Source organism: Ammospiza nelsoni, chromosome Z, assembly GCF_027579445.1.
Source record: "Ammospiza nelsoni isolate bAmmNel1 chromosome Z, bAmmNel1.pri, whole genome shotgun sequence".
NCBI classification, from domain to species: Eukaryota; Metazoa; Chordata; class Aves; order Passeriformes; family Passerellidae; genus Ammospiza; species Ammospiza nelsoni.
In genome coordinates this window covers 84,117,982-84,135,495 of record NC_080669.1, presented here as the reverse complement: position 1 = coordinate 84,135,495, position 17,514 = coordinate 84,117,982, and the positions used below count along the sequence as shown (strand labels likewise).

At 39.2% G+C, this 17,514-nt stretch overlaps 1 long non-coding RNA gene across 1 annotated transcript; it reads right to left on the bottom strand.

Annotated features, from left to right (window-relative positions):
- Positions 1–15,579: 15,579 nt before the first annotated feature.
- Positions 15,580–17,085, bottom strand: LOC132087139 (uncharacterized). Its single transcript, XR_009420458.1, has 3 exons — positions 17,047–17,085; positions 16,206–16,270; positions 15,580–16,115 (listed from the first exon to the last, which is right to left on the bottom strand). It is a non-coding gene; the product is annotated as an uncharacterized LOC132087139 (long non-coding RNA).
- Positions 17,086–17,514: the final 429 nt, after the last annotated feature.

Here is a 17,514-nt window from a genome sequence, read left to right as displayed (position 1 = left end):
ACCTTTAGGACCATGTGCTAGCCATAGTTTATTAATCTCAAAAAATGGAAAAATAAGAATTGTGCTGAATTGTGCTCACTCCTTCCCCATCACCATTAACTCATGCCCACAGGAGGATGTCCCAGCTGCCACGAGCTGTATGCCCTCTGCACCAGCACCAGGACAAGGCAGATTTTTCTCACACAGGACTGTGAGGTTTTCCTTCCCTTAGCCCCTTTCTGTCTGCTTTGGCTTAGGCATAGCTTATACTCACAAATTCTTGGGGTCACAACTTGTTTGCAGCGAATTCCTGCCAAAGTTCATAGAGTTAACTCAGGGCTCAGAATGAAAACTCACTTTTCCCTGCAATTTTATTGACCCCTGCAGTCAGTTAATCCCCCCTCCCTCAAATGAGTGAGAGAGTGCAGCACAAAACCCATTCCTCACCACTGTTTTTCTTTGGTTTGATCTGTTAAGAGCAAAAGTTATTCTGCTTCCCCTGTTTGGCCCCTGCAGGTTAAAAGGACAGATGAATTTGGGTGAAATAGTACAACTGTCACCTACTGGTTTCAAATGAGGGTCTGGGAAAGGATTGCTTAGGACTTCAGGTGGCAGATGATTTTTTTTTTCTAATACTGCAGATCAAAACTTATTTATTGGAAGAAAAAAATGCTCTTTAAAAAATAATTCTTTTGATGTGATATTATAGGCACTCCAAACTTCACCTTCTGTCCTCAAAACTCTGCCATTCTTAGCCAATATCAAATGAATCAATCCCAGACTCTTATGGATGATTATTACTTCTGTGTTTATAGCAATTAAATCTCATGGACACGACTCTTCTCATTTTCCATCTGTTCTGTGTCAACGAGCTGTACCAGTGACCTTTTCTACAACCACGGCCATTCTCTGTTTGTACTGCAATTTCCACACTTGTGCAGTGAAAATAATGACAACTTTCCTTCCAAGGGCATGGGAAGATATAACAATGAATGATGTTCCACGGGCCTAATTCAAAGTCCACTGAAGTAGCAGAGAACCTTTCAGCTGGATTCAGCACGCATTCAATCAGGTGCTGTAAAAGCCAGATCATTCTACTGCGCACCAAACCTCAGGGCTGATGTAGCCCCGTGTTTCAGACAGCAAATCATGCACCCATCAACCCTAATTTCTGCAAACATGTTTGTTTGTTTATTGATATATTCACTGTTCATTTCTCGTTCCACAATTTTCAGTCCTTGGCAGGCCCCCAGTAAAAGTACACAGTGCTTGTTGTCTGGAATGCTGCTCTGACATTTCCCATCTGAGTCATATGGCAAGGGTTTTAGTGCAACTACTGAAAGAGAAGGATAGAAATATAACCAATTGGGATATGTAGATATGTTCCCTTTTTTTTTTTTTTTTTTTTTTTTTGCTTCTCAAATGATGAACTCCCTAGAATTTTTCAGGTTGGTGCAGACCTCTGGGTAAATTTTATTTACATAGATATCTTTATGTTAAATGTCCAAATATGACCATTCTCTGCAGCCTTTCCTGGAGCTTTCAGAATTAGGCTGTGCACCATAGGCTGTGTCTGTCCTGGTAAATTAGATGTTTCTAGTGCTGTTCTCTGTCAGCGAGGCCAACAGGAAAGGATCAACCCAGTTCACACAAATAACATTTCTGGCTGTCCAGAGCTGAGTGGCTGTATGCAAAGTGCCAGCTGAGATTGGCTTCCTGCCCATGAAAACTTCCAGTCTATTTTGGGACCTGTTTGTAAGGCTGAGAGTCAGCCCAGGTCAATGCCGCATGAGGTAAAACTTCTACAAACAGTTTGAAAGCCCATTCTCCAGAATCTGGGAACGCTCCTGGGTAACGGAAACCTCTGAGGAGAGCAGAAAGCAGACTGAAATGGTGCCTTTTGATGAATAAATAATTTTACTTAAGATCAGAAAAGTGTAGTGCAACCAAGAAAATTCAGGCATATAATTTGGTCACCTGACACCATCTTCAGCTATCTCTGTTCATAGCTAATGAAGAAAAACATGTGCCTCCAGAGACTCATCTGGAGAAATGGCATCATGTGTGAGGAGTTTTGCTGCCTTTGTGTAGTTGGAAGTCATGAATAGCTTGATCCACATGAGACTTGGAAAATCCTACTCTTCCTTTGATACATAAAAAATATTTCTAATTCAAGTTTTCCTCTATTTATTTTTTCTTTTTTTCCCAAAAATCTATTTGTTTTTAATTTCCTGACTCTTTAAAATAAACTGTATTTGGAGAGAGCAAAAAGTATACCTGAAATTAGTTGAGTTTATACACAATGAAGACTTAAGACCAAATCTCATGGCAAAGATGGAGAAGCATTGGTAGTTTGCCTGGGGCAGCTCCTGCATGGGAGTATTTTAAGAACAGCCTATGAAACAATGTGCCTGCTGATAGTTTCCTGGAGCAAAGGAATGAACCAAGAGACCTACTGAGACCCTGATTATTTTGTTATTTGGAGCCCAGGGTTTTATAGAGTAGTGGTGGTTAAAATCTTATGACTAGAATGTTCCCCTCCTGGACAATAAAAGTAATCAAATTAGAAATTTCAGTTTTGAAGAATGTAAATTTACTCCTATTTTGCCAATATTAAAAATGTCAGTGGTTATATTAGTCAACATTTTGCATAATATAAAACTTTTAAATAAAGTTGTTTAATAATTGTATGTCATTCTCCAATGATTTTTATGTTAAGAACTAAAAGTAAATGAAAGAAACTTTTTTTATCCACTGGTGTTTTCATCATATTAATCTATTGACAGTGAAACAGAGGCAATAGGAAGAACAAAAAAAATTAATTTTGAAGTACTTGTGAATCCTGTAAAGCCATAATTTTGCCCATGTTTTTAAGCGTTAGGAGCCAGTTTGACATCAGTACCCTGAGTCAATAAAGTACTTGAAACACAAATTTTGCTGCCAATTTTGGCAACGTAATAAGTCCTGTGTTCCATAGATACTGCTAAATCAAAATATTTGGACATCCAAACATCATCATGGGAGAAGGAGGCCAGTGGACCTGAAGAGTAGATACAGTTTGTATTTGCTGACATAAATTAAAACAGCTTCAAAGAGAGCTTAAAAATCAGTTCCTGGCCTTTGTGATTCAGTGTCAAAGACTCAGAACAGTATTAATCTGTTTAATAAACCCTGTTTATCTCATCTTTTAACCACAAGATGCACAACCTCTTGTTTCTGAAGAATTCAGCCACATTCCACCTCAGTAATGGCTCCCACCTTTTAATTTAATTTTTTGCACAGTAATCTACTAAACCTGTTATTTACTACTGGAATTAAATTCTTTGTTGTTAGCCTTTTTTTTTTTTTTTTTGTGACTTCACAGATGTAAGCAGAAGTGACCTTCAAGATGAGGAGCCTCATTGGATTTACCACCTGCTCCACCAATGGCCTACAGACCAACATTTAAGGTGTCCAGAATGTATTTTGGTAGTAAGTACAATTTTAGCAGAAATTTAATCAACTTCCCCCTGTTAAATATTTATCCAATTATGCAAGTGACAAGCGAAAAATGAATGAATTCCTTTTAACATAATATAAAATAGCACATAGCAGAAGGGAATTTTATCATTAAAGATATAATGAGATCATGAACACCTCCAAAGGGGTGAGTTAATCAAATAAGGCCATAATATGACAAGCAGCCTGTCAGAAGAAATTCTATTTGCTGCAGTACGCGAGTTGCATTTGAGTTAATAATTGAGTCGTGTAACCACCCTACCAACCTTGTTAGAGGATGTCACACTCAGCCTTGCTGATGAAGGAGGACAAAAGTGGATGGTTTGAAAGGGGAATTCCCAGAGCTGATATTGACAGTGGGTGTAATTACAGGAACTGCTGACTGACAGATACAGACCTTTCCCTCAGGTGTACATAGTGTGTACTGCCGTGCCTTCTTCAAAATAATGATGCCCCAGGCATTAAGTGTATCTATTAGCATGTGTACTTGAAGAACTAGCTGTTTAGAGCACAGTCTGAAGCATGTCACTGAAGAGGCTCAAGATATATACTTTTCTTTTGAGAAGGAAGAATTTAAGATTCATACCCTTAGCTGGTCCAAAATCTTACAGCTCCACTGACATGAGCCCAGCTCTTGTGATTTACACGGGCTAATGCTTTGTCTCACAGTATGTAATCTTTTTCCATTAATATTTACCTGCTGTTCCATAATGACTACAAAATGCCTGACAATAGCTAGACAGTGGGAGTTCTGTGACTGCCACTTACTACACAAATCATCATCAAGCTACTCGTACCTTGCGCTTCCTCCATTTTTCTGTCACATCCATCTGGTGTCCCTCCCACACAGACTAGGAGTAGACACTGCTTCCAAGTGCAGTTATCCTGCATTGGGAGGGAAAATAGTGTTGCAAGAGCAAAAGGCAAAAATTAGCATGTGATTTCTAATAGCAACAACATGATAACATAGAGGCTCCTTCCCCCCAGAAGATCAAGAAACTCAGAATAATATGCAAGTTGTATTTGTAAATGTAAGGTACTAAGAGATTAAAGGATTAGTCTGTGATCATAATATTGGCAGATCTTCCAGCTGTAAAAGCAAAGTAAGGGAAAAAAAGAGTAAATTCATTTTAAGAATAACTTCACTACAGGTACAAAATATTATCAAGTCTAAAGCTGTGCAGAAGCTGTCATAATGAATCATGAATCCTGTCAGAAGTCATTGAAATTCATACTTTGTGAACTTTCTGAAAAAGAACCAAATAACTGCTGACACAGTTTGCTAGCTTTGGATAAGTTTGTCTTTTGAAAACTTCAAGAATTGAAGGCTCAGCTCACACAGAAGGAAGTGCCATAGATTTAATCTGAAAATCATGCTAACTTGTCTACAATGACCTATGTTACTGATCATCATACTATCTTCCTGGTCTTGTGATCTTCATATAAAAGAAGACATGACTATGACACCTCTGAACCTTTTCCACTTGAAACACAGCTTCATCTGAAAAGAATAATTTCCAGGAACTCGAATGTAACAGTCATATATATCTGAAATGTCTTGAAGAAGAAAATACTGTCAGAAAATACTGTTTCTGGTGGGCAGAAATAACACCAGTAGCCATAACATAGACATATATATTATAAAAAAATATATATATATATATTAAAAAATCAATGGTTTACATTGGATTTCAGATGATCCTTATACAAGACTGTCTTTACCACTTATCTTGTGATTCTACCATAAACCCATAATTCACTATCTTTTCCCCTTTCTAGTGAGCCTTGCAACATTTTATTTGTGAATCAATTTCTACCTGTCAGCTCAGAACAACTGAGCTTCGCTTCCCCCGTCCTTTGTCTCTATCTATTCCTAGTTCCTTTAATACAGAGAAAACATCTCTTTTATGGGTTACTGCTGCACCTGCTGCAGTGGGACACTCACCTCGGCTGAAGAGACAGGCACAGTTTATCAGAAACCCCAAAACATCCTGCCCTCCTCAGACAGTGAGGTTTGGAGTGCTTACAGGACACTTACAGCCCTGTCCCCAGAGGGCACCCAGCGCCTGGGTCTGCAGACAGATGCTGCTGACAGCTGCTCGGCGTTTCTGCTTCAACTCCTCCCTAATTTTGCATTGCGACCCTTTGCTGACTTTGTTTGATTAGTAAAAATATACATTAAGCCAGATGCAGGGGGTGGGGTGGTCTTTAAGTAGCTGCCATGTGCAAATGGGTCTTTTGTACCCATCAGGAAAGAGCAAACAGCTTCAGAGAGGAATATTAAGTGGCACCCAGTAAAATCATGTAGCAGAGGAAGTGATGGACATGAGGTAGATGGCAATGCATTAAAATGCATCTCCTGTGTGTCTAAGCACTCAAAATTCTAAAGCACTGAACAAGCTTCTGCTAGCTCAGACTGGAAAACATCACACAAAGAGACAGCAATTTTAGTCTCAGGAACTGGGTGAACTTAGTTCAAGAAATCCCAGGCATAGGATGTAGGTACAAGCCATATAGGAAAAATACCTATAGGAAACCATCAACCACAACAAAAAGATTTAGTCTCCTAAAAGAGAACCTAAGGTGGTACCTAAGCACCTCCTAGTTCGGGCTGTTCATGCTGTCAAGTTCAGTTTTTCAAGCAGCTGAGTCTGTGATCTGGTCTTAGCTGAGCTCAGTGTAGGCCTCCAGAGGCAGGTGTCTGTGTGTGAGGTAGATTTCTGAGCTGTTTTGCAGTCAGTGGAATGAGATCATGCAATCCCATTTATTACAGCGACCTGAGTGGGCCGCTGCTGGTGAGAGAGAGACAGTGAATCTTGTATCTTGATCAGAAGGCTTATTTATTAATATATGATATATAATACATTATTACTATACTAATAGAATATAGAGAGAGGTTTGCAGAGCTGCTAGCTAAGCTAAGAATAGATAGAAAAGAATCCACAACAAAGTTGTGTCCAGGGACTCAGTCCCCTGGCTTGCACTGATGATTGGCCCTTAATTATAAACATAGAAAATGAGCCAATCAAGGTGAATCCTATTGCATTCCACAGCAGCTGATAATAATTGTTTACCTTGTCTTCAGAGACCTCTGGCCTCCCAAAGACACAGAAATCCAAAAGGAAAGATTTCTGTGGAGAAATGTCTGCGACACCCATTTGCATTCAGTGCACACCAGGCTGGGTGGAGCTTTGCCCAATGTGGTCTAGGGGAAGGTATCTCTGTCCATGGCAGATGGAACTAGGTGAGTTTTCAGGACTGTTCCAGCTCAAGCCATTCTAGGATTCCATGATTCTCTGAATTTAGATGAGTAGCCAGTTTGTGATGGTGATTTGTGCCAGAGAAGGATTCAACAGGACCAACCACCCTGACAAGCTCCCCACTGGCTGTAAAGACAGCTTCACCATCCAGCACAAAAGTAGCCACTTAATTCTAGATATTTTAACCAAACTCTAGATCCTACTGGCTGGGGTGAGGCCTTCTTGGAGTGGGGTTTCAGGGTTTTGTTACATTTCAAAAAAGGTGAATGTTACATGTGGACTTGTCCAGACTGAGGAGGCCCATGAGAGCAGATTTTGGAAATTATTCTCTTTTATTCTGTTAAGCTGACAGAGTGCTGCCCATAGAAAAATGTGTTAACCTTGTCAAAGTCAGAAGCACCACGTTTTATTCCTGGTGAGTAGGACTGACTCACTCAGGTCCGCCTGTCAAGCACTAGGTCAAGGATAGCAACACACCAAAGCAGGATGTCAAAACAGTACCAAATCCTATCAGATTCTCAAAGAATCGTTACCCATGTTAAATCTTTGTGTGATTGCTCCAAGCACGTCCCCTATTTCAGTCACAAATTAAGCTTTCAGTTGCTAGTGAGGCTGCCTATGAACTTGCATATTCAGTAGGCATTCTGGCAGGGTACCACAGCATGAAGACACAGAAGGCTAAACAGCAGAGCTATAAATAAAGTGGGATCCTGCTTCCAAGAAATGCTAACACCTACACAGCTCACTATCTGTAATTTAACAGAGTACTGAAGGACCAAATTTCCCCCTACTTGTCTTCAGAATGAGCAGGGAGAGGAGAACAACTGGAAGTGAATCAAAAGGTAAAGAAATCCTCATGAACAAATAAAAAAAAGGCAAAATAAATAGACAGTGTGTGTCTTAGGGAGATTTAAATTAATTAACTCATGGTGGAGGTGAAGAAGAGAAAATTGGTTATTTTTAGTGTGCCTTTCTCTGCAGTCAGTATGTTATAAACAAGGCATTTTGGTCACATTTTCTGCAAGTCCATGTATTTTCAGAGCTCTGAGCTATTGCCTGTGCTTAAATTTAGATGAGCTGCAGGTTTTTAGATTGCTTCTGTATTTCAACTCCTTTTTTTTTACTTATTTGCTTAATTCCTACAATGTACAAACTTCTTCAGAACAAACTTTGGAAAGAGATCTGGGGACAGTACTTTGAAACTTGGTCAGTCTGATCCCACTTGAGCTGTGTCTTTTCACTTGATGGCCCTCAAAGATTTGTGAATGCTGCAGAAGGTGTGGGGAAGAGTGAAAAAGCTGCAATTTTTAATGTATCATTTGTTTGTCCTTCCCAAGTTGGGACAGATCATCTCTGTCACTTCAATAAAGCTCCTAACAGCAGAGAGAATTCTTTCCTTGTCTTCAGAGCTTGAAGAAGCACAATTGCAATTCTAGTCCAGATGCCATCATGCTGCTTTGAAGAGCTGTGCCAGACAGAGATATTTTAACAGAATTACAATTCTGTGGGTGTATTAGTGCCTGAACCACAAGTCTTCATTAGTATCTATCATCTTGCTCAAAATCCAAATGTAGAGAAAGAGCTCATATAAATTCTAACATAAATAAAATGGATTTTTCTTGGTTTGTCTCAGGAAAAAAAGAAAAAGGTTTGAATTCTAGAAAAGGAAAACTTCAGATTTTTTTTCTTGTTAATTTGGGATTCTCTCTTGAAAAGAGAAAACACAAGGCTTATCTGTAAAGAGTCAGGGAACAGTAACCTGTACTGATTTAGCTGAAGCTACATTCCCACAAAAAAAAATGGAATAAACAACTCAAAAGTTTGTAAACACCTAGAGGATAATATGAGAAGAACATCATTCAATTTATATTCATCAAAAACAAATCACATCAAACTAATCTGATTCCTGTTATGACATGGTAGCTGGCTTTGTTCATGAGGGAGAAGTAGGAAATGTCATATACTTTGACTTTAGCAAAGCTTTGACACTCTCTCCCATGAAAGACTTAGAAAAAACTTTGAGAAACATTTTCCAGGTGACCCTCCAAGGTGTGGGACCATGCAGCTACTGTCAGAGCATCAGAATTAGATAGCTACCCCCAGTCAATACTGTGGGCTATTTAGGATTCTGTCTTAAGTCTGGCACAACTCATAATTCCATAAATGGTTTGGATGAAAGGATAGAAAATATATTTATTGCAGTCACGGAGACCACCAAGGTGAACATTAGGAAATGGTGGAGGAGTGGAATTCAAAACAATTGGAGGGAAGTGGAGGTAAAAGTAAAGTGCTGTTCAGGAAGGTCAAATGTGAAGTGAATCTCTTGGAAACCAGAACCACACACGCCAAAGGGGAATTCTGGCCTGGCAGAGGTGTGGCAGAATGGGATCTGTTTATTATTAATATTAGACTGAGCCAAACAAAAATCACAGATGAATTTATCACAGAATGTTTTGGGTTCAAAGGGACCACCTTGTTCAAACTCAAGGGCAGGGACAGGGACACCTTCCATGAGGCCACATTGCTCCCAGGAGCAAGGCCTCATCATCCTCAAAGTGAAGAATTTATTCCTAATATCCAATCTAAACCTCCTTCTGACAGTTTAGAGCCATTCTCCCTTGTCCTGTCACTTCATGCCACTGTCCAATATCCCTCTCCAGCTCTCTTGGAGCTGATTGAGGTGCTGGAAAGTGCCCTAAGGTCTCCCAAAGCCTTCTTTTCTCTAGGTTGAACAACCACAACATCCTCAGTCACAACCTGAGTCAAAAATCTTGTGTGGGTGCATAGAGAGCACAGCAATTAGAAGGATGGGGACTTTTGTAAAAAAACTCAGTAGAAAATTAGACTGATTTGGTCAGGTGCAGAAAATATGACTTAAGGAAAAGGTTTAAAAAATTAATGTATTTTAATATGGTAAGTAGAAAAACTGGGAGAAAATGTGAAAGAAGCCTTCAATGGTAAAAGGAAGCTTGGGGAAAGAATGAAAGTATTTTGTCTGTCTACTGTTGTTAGGCCAAGAAGTAATAAAGCAAAGAAGATTAAAATCCAGCATCAGGAAATGCTTTCATCACTCAAAATTTCTAAGAAAAATTGAACTAGCATTTGTCACAAGTGACATAACTGACCCTGTCTTTATGAAAGGAGATGGACTACATGACCTCTTAGTGTCCCTTCTAGTCCCATTTTAATTGATTTCTCCAAGAAAGAAAAATATTTCTTTCTCTGAAAGATACACCTATCCTTAACTGAAGCATAAATACCCTGAAAGTAGTAACTGTAACTCCTTAGGCTTCACAAAATACACGAGAGAAACATCTGTGCTCTTGATAAGAAAAGAATAATCTCACAGTTGAGAGTTGTGAATGGAAAGAGATAATCTCAAATTAAATATTTTTAATGTGGGAATTTCTATTTTGATGGGAAAAAAAAAAAAGAAAGACCAGTGCAGCACACAAACCCTACCAATCTGATTTGACAGATTAACTGATATATCACATTTACTGATCTCTTTCTACAAGACCCTGACAACTGAGAATGGGGCAAGGGAATATTAGGGATGTTCTCTCTATAATTCTGACAGATGCAAGAGTGACTCTGGGAGCAGAGGTTCATAAAACACATGGAGCTTTTAATGTTATAATTGTCATTATTCACCCATAACAATGAATTTGCTTTCATTGTTGCTGCTCTGCTAGCTGCAAGTCCTGCTTGGAAGAATGCAACACACAGCCACGAGTCTGGCTCTGTAACTTTCCAAACCTTGTTGGCTCCTCAGCAGCTGAAATGAACCATTCCAACACCACTATCCTGGGCAGATGTGATGCTCTGCACTCCCAGGGCAAAGAGTGCATCAAAGAACACACATCTTAACCAAAAATTCTGATAGATTCAAGAAGGAAGGAAGACACTACTAATTGTTCATGTCTTCCTGCAACTCAATATTGGACAAATTGTCAAAAACAAGCCCTTTTCCCAACCATTCTGCATTCCCCCCCCAAAAAATCCAAAACCAGAACAAGATATACCCTTACAAAAGCAGCTAGAGTAATGAAATAACAGCAGAAACAAGATTTCAATAAAAACTATGTTTCAGAATTTCCATATTAACTGCATTAAGTATTTAAATGTGATGATAGTTTTTCAGAATCCAAACAGTCCTTCAAAGAATTGGAATTTTATTGCTCTACTTTTTAGCCAGTGTGTCAGTGCAATAGAGAATATTCCCCGAGATGCCCAGTGCATCTTTATCTTGGGAATTAATTAAAATTTGATGAGGTATTCTTGTGATGATCAGGCTTTCAAAAAATGAATTTTAAGGTTTTATTAGAATCAAAAGAGTAAGGGTCTAAACAGATGTGTGAAGTCTTTGCAAAATCTATGGATCCTCCATATGCTATATCCATCTGGTCAGATTCACCTCCCTTTTATGACTGAGCAAATTTTTGTACTTCATTCCAATGACTAATTGAATTCAATATTACACGATGTAAATTGGAATAATATTCCGGCCTTTCTTTAATCTCATTTCCTTTCACTTACTTTAATACCACTTTTAAGATGTGACAGTATAATTTAACCCACACGCATCATCTACTAGGGAAAGGAGCTGGCAAAGTTGGTCTTTGGGAGTTGTGAGCCCAAGGTTTATTAAACTTTTCACTTCTATATAACATTGTCTCATCAAAAGTGAAATTTTTCATAAAAGAGGATGATTCATGTTGGGAGTGATGTTTTAAGGGGTGTTGTTTTTGTCTCCTGGGTTCAGCCACACAAACAAGTGAAGCAAAACCAGCAGGGCAGAGATTTCTCTGAATGTGAACAAGAGAAAAAGAAAGGTGGAGCACAAGTTCCCAAGCAGGAGGGCCACTTCTGGTGACAGCACTTTGCACAGAAGAGCTGCCATGAAATATTTTGCCAGTGAAACATCTTGGTCTCATTTTTCCTGATGCTTTAGTGACAACAAATATGGTTTAACTTTCAGATACCTGTTCTTGGGAGAGGGGGGAAAAAGGTGATGAGAGTACAAAAGAAGCTGGAATCCCTTCAAATAGGGATCAGATAGTTTGATTATCATTGTAAATCTAGGTATGGAAGAAAGGGTGAGTTGGCTCAGCCTGCCCAGCATGCTACCCAGTCTCTGACATCATCTAATAGCAGATAGGAAAACAAAATCAGATTGTAGGTTTTTTCCTTCCAAATGGAGTCCTATCCCCTTGTGCATTGCTGCTCCCTAAGTCTTTTATTTAACACTCCTGGACAGCTGTGCTTTCCATTAGTGGATATCCCCAGTTGCTTTTGAGTCCATGCAAAACATAAACTTCCACAATGCCCATAGCAAATTGGCTCAAAGCCCAGCCACAGTAGTGGAAAAGTTATCTTTTATCAGTCCTGTCTCAGAGTTGTCAGTAATCACAATAATCAAACAATCACACAGTCATGGGGCTTAATAGGGAAGGCAAGGTGTGAAAAACCAGCTTCACACTCCACCAGATTTTGAACAGGTACAGAACAACAATAATTTAGACCTTAGGGAAGCATGCTGAATCAGGGTATGATACAAATCCAGCTGCAACACGCCCTGAAACTCAGGAATCCCAGTGGAAAACTCTGTAAAGGCCCAGGGGAGTGTAATGAGTGCAATTTTAAAGCACAGTACCTTTGAAGGTCAGCCTGAGCTGAAGACACCACTTCAAGAAGTGTCTGGTGAGTGGAGGACAGCCATCCTCAGGAGGAGGAACACGGGGTGAGATGTGGGACATTGCTCTTACACAGCAAACTCTGATCTCCTGATGACTGGCCCTGAGAGCACCCATTTGTTTCAGTTAAATCATCAGAAAGGTGTAGGAAAATGTAATGACACACATATATCACTGGTCCAATCTGCATTCATTTTGCAAACATAAAAGCAAGAGGCTTAAAACATATTAATCTACGATTCTCTGGCACTTCAAGAGTGCCTGAAACTTCCATTCTTAGGGGCATGGAGCTGTCGATGGCTGATCTATGTCTTGTCAATTCTAAATCAGAAATAATGAGGCAAATCAGTTACATCTAGGCTGGTGCAAATATTTTTTTTTTCCCCTCTTCTCCTTTGGAACCAATTACCAAAGTAACTCTGAAACAGCTAATGTGAAATACAGTCTTGCCAATCAGCAGATTTTCCAGGAGCATCCATCAGTCAGCTGTCTGCAGCTCTGAGATGGAGCCTAACTCTCTCTAAATTAATAAAAAGAAACCATCTGGAAGACACTTTTCTCCTGAGCAAGAAGCAAAGGCACGCTGGCTGTTCACTAGTGTCATTGCAAAGCACTTGTGAAATGTCAGGAGCAATGGAAATAGTTTCACATATTTACCTGTGTTCTCAAAGCCCTTAATTTGAATTTCACTGTGATTTTTTTTGTCTCCTTTGCTGGACTGGAATTCCTACTTTGAGGCATGACCACATCATAGTACAGAGGGTTCATCTCAGGTGGCAAACCCCAGTTCTAACCATTTCTGAGTGTGTGAGGGAAGCCACCACAGGATCCCAAATCAGAGCAATGAGCCCTCATGAAAGGAGATGGAAAGAAGCAAATGATGCAAAGAAGACCAGAACAGAATCATACAATTAAAGAGCAGAAATGGAACAAGAGTGAAGGAAGGACATGGATAACAATAATGTAGAAAACAGAGCTTAATTTCTAAATGCCAGTGTGACAGATGTAAAATACATAAAACACACTTCACTGCTAGTCCATTACAGGGTCAGGCTCCACTAATGGAAAAGAAACTTTCTTCAAAACATTTTCCTATGTCTCTTCACTCTGGTAGATTGAGCAGCTGGAAAATTCTAAGCACCCTCTTCTGAGGAACAGGGGCCATGGAGAAAAACCTTTTGCAAGTTTCTGGAGGAAACTGAAAATGAACCAAACTATCACCAACTATACATTCCCACAATGTTTAGTTTTATTGCCCTCCTATTTATGTTCATGTTTTCATAGGTGCTTTTTAAAAAATATTTTCCAAGATAATGTATTTTTCTATCAAAACATGCCAGAAATGGGTTCACTCTCACACCCTAGTTCTAGAAAGACACTAATTTTGCTTTGAGTATGTTCAACTGAAATTCATCACCAGTGCATGCAAAGCAGTGGAAAAGAGGTAAGACTTTCACTGTAAAAGCTCCTGGAGGTAACATAAAATGGACTAATGTTCCTATTAGGCTCATCACACTTGGTAGATTTCAGAGCCTGCATAGATTGATTTCCTCTTGGCACAAAGCCTGGACATTTAGGTGGACATTTAAAAGGATTTGCAATCCAGACAGCTTTAAGACTACTCAAAAAAACCCCCCATATATGATCAGAGGTGCATATATTTCTAAACTAGAAGTTGACTGAGCAGTTTTAGTGGTCTATCCTCTATATTCATACAAGAGTCTCATATGAAAGTCATGTAAGTGACATTGGAGCTAGCTTGATATCTTCCTCTTATTTATGCGTATTACACTAAGCACAACTGCAGATTACTGTTTACTTTGAAACAGTAATCTCCAGTTTAGTTACAATACACTTTTTGTTATAAAACAATACAGAACCTATGGTGCAAAGGAAATAATTTGTCTAAATTGTCTCCTTATAAATGGGAACAATCAATGTTTTTCCCCTAAGGAAAAAAACAAAGAAACTTTCTAGAGAGTAGGATGTAGGCAGGATGCTGTAAGATTCAACTTAAATATGTTCCACTACCCATAATTGGTACTGGATGCACAGGCTTTATAAAATCTCCCAGGTGTAAGTCAGGTGGGTTCTGAGATCAGAAAGGCCTTTTTTTTGTTGTTTTGTTTTGTTTGTCCTATAGCTTAGTCTACCCTTTGGAGGGTCAAACTCACAATTCACCTTTAAGCCCCAGTGAATCCCAGGAGTTTTGCTGATCCTCTGCCCAACATGAGCCACAGCTTTAGGAGGACACTTTGAAAAAAATGCCTTCCTTATATGCTTTTTGCTTTTCTTCCTAGAGGACATATTTCTTCAACACAGAAGATTGGAGAATATTATCATTCATTGGTTTCCTACCTCACTATTTAGCTAATATACTCAAATTTCCTGTTAAATGGCTTTGAGTAACAGAAAACCCCGTTACATTCATAGACTAATAGAAGCACTTAGGTTGGAAAATCCGTCTAAAATTATCAAGTCCAACCATTACCTAAACACTGGTGGTAAGGACACCACTTAAACCATGTCCTCAAAGGCCAAACATCTTTTAAATCCCTCCCTGGAGGGATTGGGACTCCACCACTGCCCTGGGCAGCTGTGCCAGGGCTAGAGAACCCTTTCAATGAAGAATTGTTCTGTAATATCCAATCTAAACTTCACCTATCACGGCTTTAGGCCATTTCCTCTCATCCTGTCCAGTTGCCAATAGATCGGGTTTCCTCAATAGGAGAGGTTTTTTCTATTTCCTGAAAGCTGTTGCTCACTGCTGGTAAAATGTACCTCAGGGATAAAGACTGACTTTTTTTCCCAGATGCACACGTAGAACCAGTGACCCAAACTATATCTTCTACAGTGTCAGAGACAAATCTTCTACAAAACTCTTAATCAAACTCACTTTGACAAAAGTTTGCCCACTCTGTGATTTTCCCCCATGGTTTCAAAACAACCACTTTTCAGTAGGGCTCTAAATGGAAGATTTCTCTTCACACAACACTATAAGTAAAGTCAGCAAACTGTCAGCTCTGGCAGATTGTGCCTGGTCTCTGTAATTGAGTTTGATTAAGAGTTTTGTTGCCATCACTGGCTTTATTCCCTTCCTATGTAAACATTTTACATCTTCTTATTGTTAAATATTGTTTTGCTTTGTTTGTTTGGTAGAGCTGCCACAGAAGACGAACATTCAAATATAGAATTAATGAACATTGATGTCATTGTGTTGAAAGGAACATAAGGTTGGGAGGGGGAAAAGAGACATTCTAATTATTGGAGTGTTTGGTAGGAGTTTATTTTACAAACACTATCATTATGTTGACAACAGTGAGTCAATATGTTCCACTAGGCTTTTGTTGCTTTTAGGAATGGGAGGATGGAGCATGGATACTGTTTGCTTCATAGCATACATACTATTTTGAGGTCTCAAGCAGGCCTGACTGCCTGCAAATGGGGGAAAAAAGAGTTTCTGCCTCCTGGTATCTTACCACCATTTAGATAATGTAAACCAAGGGGGAAAAATCCAGCTAAGAGGCATGGCTGTGCTGAAGTTGGCATCCACAGGATCACAGGATCACAGAATCATGGATTGGATTTGGTTTGAAAGGTCCTTAAAACTCATCTTGTTCAAGCCCTGCCATGGGCAGGGACGCCTTCCACTAGAGCAGGGTTCTCCAATTCTCATTCCATCCTTGAGGGATGAGCAGAACAGAAAGGGTTTCAGGGCTCTGTACAGACACTCTGGTGTACATGACCCTTCCATATCAGATCCAACACTCACAGCTCTGACACAGAGACCCCTTGGAGCAGCACTCAGAGACCAATTGACTCCATTCCCTGAATTCACTACAACAGAAATGAGTGAAGAGAGAAAGATATTCATCTTCTAGTAGTGAAGAGAGGAAGATATTTTTGAAAGCATGCACAAAAATATCCTTAAACTCCTGAAATAAATTATGTAGTTTTCTTTTAAGATGTTGAAAGCTTTGTCTTCCTTGGAAGGACAAACCATTCCTTGAAAGTGAATTGTTTTACCAGCAGTTTACATATAAGTTGTGTGTCTCAGTATAACAGAGACACCCAAATTAGAAACATGTCTTTGAACAAAACTGCTCAGATCTCCTTTATAATGAAAAGAATTGCCACAGGGGATTTCTTGGGAGAAGTAATTTTTTCCATTTTAAAATGAAAACTTTAAAATATATTTTAAAAATCTGCAAGGCTGTGCCTAAATTACTTCAGGTTTGTTTATTTTTTAATGTGTGTTAGGAGATAAAAGAGCCTTGACACATAGATATGGGAGAGAAACAGAACCACCTTTAAATTTTCTATCAAAAGTGGTCAACAGCTGTTTTCAAATTAATTACTCTCCATGATGTCTGTGCCTACATTACTAGACACTGTTTTCTACTATCCTGAATTATGGCCAGGTCTTCCAAAATATATTCTGCTAAATGCTTCGATGAAGCCACAGGAATTATTTCTCCATAAATTAGTCCCCACTTTTTTTTGTTGTTGTTTTTTTGTGCTTAATAAAAACTAGGTATCCTATAGAGCTGTAGAAATAAACCATACCAAATTAGCTCCTTTAGTAGTATGGCTGAATAAATGGCATTTCTTACCCCAGTGGCAGCTCCATTACACCCAGGTTGAGGTCATACTTCCTCGTTAATGAGGTGGCTGTGACGGGGCCCAAAACAGGATAAATAGAGAGGGAGTCTTCAATCAGCTGAAGTTTGTTCTCATATCAGTGCTCTGCAGGCACACCTAGTTAGCTTTCCATTAGTGTTAATCAAGCATGGTAGTTGTGCATCAGCTGGGAGTTAAACCTTAGCCTGCAATTTGTACCATTCGGAGCCTTTGATTTAATTTCTCGCACTGAGTATCAATCCATAGATAGGTCTGAGCTGATTTGTAGCCACAGTGATTAGATCACTGTAACTGATATATGATAAATCAATAGCTATGCTGCAATTCATCAATGTCACGTTTATGAACAGCATGCTAATTAATTTTGTCTTTGCCTTGATTTTTTTTTTTTTTTTAAAGCACGGGAGAGTTCACATTTTGATTGTTACTTGTATTTTTAA